Source organism: Haliotis rubra, unplaced genomic scaffold (genome assembly GCF_003918875.1).
Source record: "Haliotis rubra isolate DU_JTF1 unplaced genomic scaffold, ASM391887v1 Scf1525, whole genome shotgun sequence".
Lineage (NCBI taxonomy): Eukaryota > Metazoa > Mollusca > Gastropoda > Lepetellida > Haliotidae > Haliotis > Haliotis rubra.
This window is the reverse complement of record NW_025765476.1, coordinates 154,470-160,310: the sequence shown is the minus strand read 5'-3', so window position 1 is coordinate 160,310 and position 5,841 is coordinate 154,470.

Here is a 5,841-nt window from a genome sequence, read left to right as displayed (position 1 = left end):
ATTATCAAGATTAACAGTTTATCCAAGGTTTTAAACGATTCCATTGATGGATCACTTTTGTGGATGATTTTAACATTTCTTGTCGTGGTAAAAATATGCATACTATTGAACGGCAATTGCAGTTGTGTTTAAATAAAATAAATAAATGGTGTCTTGAAAAACGGTTTTAAATTTTTCCAAATCCAAAACTAATTGTCTACACTTTTGTAGAAAATATAAACCGTATAAAGATCCTGAACTATCTTTAAATGACACTCCCATCAAAGTTGTTAAGGAGGCCAAATTCTTGGGTCTAATTTTCGACTTCCATTTAACTTTTTTACCACATATTAAATCACTTAAAGCCAAATGCCTGAAGGCACTCGATTTGTTGAAAGTTGTTTCCAACTCAAAGTGGGGAGGGATCAAGCTACCCTCCTCCACCTGTATAGATCATTGGTCCGCTCGAAACTTGATTATGGCTCCATCGTATATGGTGGAGCCTGCAAAAGCAACCTACAACTACTTGATTCTGTCCACCACCAAGGCCTAAGACTTTGTCTTGGGTCCTTTAGAACCTCTCCTATTGATAGTCTATCTGTTGAAGCAGATGAGCCTTCTCTTACACAACGCCATATAAAATTAACTTTTACAGTATAGTACAGAACTTTTATTCCAATGAGTCAAACCCTGCATATAACTGTGTCTTTAATCCACTATATGAAGATCTGTATAACAAGAAGCCTTCTCTTGTTCCGCCTCTTGGTATAAGATTGAAACCTTTCCTTTCTGCTGCTGGCATTGAGCTAGAACATATAGCTCCTTCCCGTTTTCTTTCTTCTCTGCCTTGGCAATTGGTTAGGCCTGAAGTTGACCTAACATTAACTACATTTAAAAAATCAGAAACAAATGAATTACCGTATAAACAAGAATTTAGTCAATTAAGAAATCAATATAAAACATATAAATCCTTATTTACAGATGGGTCCAAGGATGGTGGCGCGGTGGTATGTGCCACTGTCATTGGATCCAAAACAATATCTTCTCGACTACCAAAAAACAGCTCTATTTTCACAGCAGAAGCAAACGCCATCTTAACAGCTCTTAAATATATTAATAAACATCGTAAATATAAACAATATATCATCTTTTCAGATTCTCTTTCGTGTCTTCAGGCTATTACAAATCTTTCTTACATCCACTTTTATTAGAAATTATTGAATTGTACAATGAACTTGCTACTGGCCAATGCGACATCGTCTTTTGTTGGTTACCCAGCCACGTTGGCATTTCTGGGAATACAATGGCCGATCTTGCTGCTAAGGCAGCACTCGACAAATCTGTGACACCACTTCTAATTCCATACTCTGATTACAAAGCCAGCATTAGAACATACATCCGCGATCTAATGCAGAAGAAGTGGGACACCCAAGTAGGTATTAATAAATTACATGGAATAAAACCCTACATTGGTTACACCTACTTGGGTTGTCAGTCCAGATTTGAAGAGGTCATTATGCGGCGATGTCGCATTGGCCATACTAGATATACCCATGAATATTTGCTTAAAGGCGAAGATCCTCCGTTTTGCATCCCTTGTGATGAAAGAATCACAGTCAAGCATGTCTTGCTTGACTGCATTGAATATTCCATCACAAGGGATATCTATTTCAAATCCAAAACTCTGAAGGATCTTTTTAATAATGTCAGTTCTCATTTAATTATTGCATTTTTTAAAAAATAGATTTGTTGAGTGATTTGTAAATAGATATATATTTTATTATTGGTAGTTTAGATTAGCAACTGAGATTGTTAGTGGCTGTATCCTCAAAGGGGTTGAAGTATTGTAAAATTATTGTCCTCCTGAGAGAGGTACGTAAGTCCCAAAACATTTAGTCAATCTAAGTGTACCTGCTTTTAATCGTAGAATAAGTGTGTTTTTAATTTATGGCTCGATTTCTCTTCTGTCGCCAATGGCTGAAGGGTTGGTGTAAATCCAACTAGGGTCCATGCAGGTAGCAAAAGTAATGTAAGTCCCCATGGTTCCTAGTATGGTGATCTACCTTCAGTTGTTGGCGATCTATAACCCGTTTTATATTGTATTGTCTTCGTAAATAAAATAGTTTTACATGTTCATGCTAGTTTTAGACTCCATCTGTGATGCTCTAGTTATTTTACAGTCCTTCGCTGACAGGGTTTTATACATTATATGTATGTATTATAAATTTAGAACTAGTTTTAGTCACGATATGGCTGAAATATTGCCGATGTGACTTTAAATCTTAACTCACTCACTCACTTTTGCGTACAAACGCTGTATTATGTATTGGTACAAACTGTTAAATATGCCTTCTATACGTTTCCCTAAGAAATGTTACAATTCTACTGTTAGATGCTTCAAATGGTAAAATTAACTGGACATCAAAATTAAAAAAATCTATTGTATACAATGGGTTTTGGATACGTATTGGAAAATCAATTTATTCCTAATATAAATCTTTTTATTTCTGAATTCATATCCAGAGCCCAAAACACATATTTACAGGAATGGCATTCCTCTTTGTCTAGTGGCTCAAAAACTTACCTATATTCTCAATTTAAATTTATTTTTGGTGTTGAGCCATATCTCCATTGCATAACTATCAAGAAATTTCGTATTGCCTTAGCGAGGTTCAGGTGTAGTTCACACCAACTGAATATAATTAATTTTTTATTGTGTTCGTTAAAATTCTGGCAATCTGATTGGTTAACTGGGAACATTTCTTTTGATTTCATTTCCCAATGAATCTAAAAAAATAAGCCACGCCCACCGAACCGGACTACTTTCGGACCTGAGGAATGTCGGGGAATACCTTTACACAGCGAGGGAATTCCCTTGCACTCGGGTACCTTAATGAACTTTGGATAAACATTGAGGTGATACATTGTGGTTAACATAAACAAACAACTCAAAATTATCCGTGAACGTTAATAAAGTGTTTATTTAATAAAAAAGTGTTTGTCATAATACATTATTTGACTGGTTACTGTGGTTACCACGTGCAGTCAGCGAACAGTCGTCTGCAACTTGTCTTGTTTACATTCCAACAAGATGGCCGATTCCAAGTACGGAAGTTTTGATCTGGGGAATTTTGAGTCGATTTTCGAAGATCAATCTACCGGAAACGTTGCAACTCTTAGCACGGATAACATTGATTTTCCGGATGATTTAGACCTGGAAGAAATTGAAAGTTTGTTAGAGATAACAGCATCAACCAGATCTACAAAAACATCGGCAAATCACGAGATGACGTGTGCAATGCAAGTCGATGATAAGCCATCCCAAACACATCGTTTCAAACGTTTATCAAATAATGATTTACTTCGAATGGAGGACTACAGACAATCAACATCCACAAAAGAAACACAAAATGGGGTGTTAAACTATTCCAAGGTAGATATACACAATTCATATAAATATTATTTTCAAATTCTATCCTACGTATATTTTCTCAAAACGAAACACAGTTCATCAGCACAAAGTTGTATTTTTGACAATCGACGAAAATGTAGAAACACAAAAGAAAATAATTTTAATCTAATTGAAAAGATTCGCAGCAAAAAGGACTTACTCACTAATTTTGATGCATATTACTTACAACACATCAAACAACGACAGGAGGATGGAGAGTCATGACGACAGACTTCCAGGTAAGTTAAAATGTATGTATGTCAAACCGACCTAAAACATTACTCCTCTTATGACACGTTTTGTGCCGCCTCTAACCAATGACCTATTAAATGGCCAGGCGGATAAATACACATAGAAGGAATAAAATGCATGAATAATACGTATTTGTTTCGAACAAGAAATACAAGGACTCGTCTTACCTGACTAATATATGTCGCCTCTGACAAGGAACATATTTCCATCCGTGGAAACTGGTATCTTGCAGGAAGGCACGACATAAGTCCTGCCATTGCGAAAATAGTTCTTCTCGCAATGTTCTACCATCCTTCAGCGTGGCAACCGGCTCGACCTTCATGCTGCCATTCTACAGAACTCCGGTGTGAAGGATATGATTGATGTTTGCTGTATAGTCCCAGAATAGGCTGACAGAACAGGTTTTATTCCGGAGTAGCATCGATGAATTCACGTGAGCGACAGGTAAATATGTAATAATACGTTCTGTCGATTGATGTTGTAATGCAGACTTTCAGTATCATGTATGTTTAAAGCTTAACAATGCCGGGGCCATAATGGACAGCCAGGGAGGAACGAATTGCATTTAAAGCAGTCTATTCGTGTGTTATTTGTATAATAGCCAGTCTTGTCAAACAGATTAACAATGAGTCGTAAAATGTAAACACGTGCTTTTGTCTCCTTTGTTCTAACTCTGATTATGTTTTATATTCCATGTGATTTCTCAATTATCATCAACCATTAAACATAATATTCTCTGAATGTTTTAAGTGTATAATACACATACAGAATTGAAAGAGAGATGTCTGTGGAGTTACTCGGTGCCTTTACAAACTTACGCTTGTGCAATTGACGGAATATGCAGTGAGTGGAACTTTGTTGAAAGCAGTAAAAATAGTGTCTATGTGTGACAGTATTAGTCATAGATATATGCTACAACATGTTGCAGGAGGCAGGGGTTGCCCAGACGGCGGACGGGCTGCATTTCACTGTACAGAGTTGCGTCCCTTGAAATCGTGAGTTCGAATCCCGCTTTGCGACAGAAACCTCCTGTTTAGATGTTATTCAGCAACATACCCGTGGTGGTGGACTTTACCAACGTGATGAACGTCTAATGCCTCCATCACTTCAGCCGTTGTTCCTATACCAAGCTGACACATGGATGTATTACAGAGGCACAATGTTCAAAGCAGTGTTAAACCCAACCCATTCCCTCACTACAATATGTAAATAGATTTCAGAAATACAGTTCGCTGTACCACCATGTATAGTGTAATAAAGCACACTTTCGCCCTGAACTATTATAGTTAAAGCACGAGGACAATATGAACGTCACACGTCTACTACCAACGTAAGTTTAGATCAGTACATCCAGATGAAGCTGAGCAGTCAAGCGACATTCCATGATTGCATTGTGACAATGTAAACATTGCGAACGTAACCGTGTCGCCGAAAACTTGTGAGTCGAATTGAGACATTTTAACCGTCGGAAAACATAAACGTAATGTTTCCACCTGTGATGTTAGCTGCGTGAAGCAATTGCAAACCAAGAAACGGGATGCAACGAAGTAGTTTACGGTTGGAGGCTGTACGAGTCGATGACAACTGACAGGCATCGTGACGTTGCTTACATTGTGACGTAAGCAAAATTGTTCGATTACGAGGGGGCAGACTACAATGGCGCAGCGACGCTAAGACATTGTGACGTAATGCAAAAAGTGCACATTATCGTCTGATAAAGTACTGTCGGCGCCTTTGATCTTTCACCGAATCATCTTAAAAGGAGCAACACGTACAGAATACAATAAAAATATACTTGATAGGAAATACATCCAATTTATATGAAGATACATATCACATTGTACACATTGTATATGAAATAAACATAATCGAGATATACAGGTAGTCGAGGAATGTGTTGCCGACGGATGGGGATTTTATCACATGAGCGGGCTACGATGTTTAGTTCTACTTCTCACTTATGCTTGAAACTACGAACAATCCAAATATTTCATGTTAGTGATGTGCTAAATACTTATTTCTGTCAACAAAACCAAACAATATTTCTAAAGACTGTTTGGAAGCCATATTTCACAATGTTTAGATAATAAACGCAATGAAACATTAAACTTGACTTCCTGAAGAAATAAAACCCCACAAAACAATGCCTCGTTTGTTTG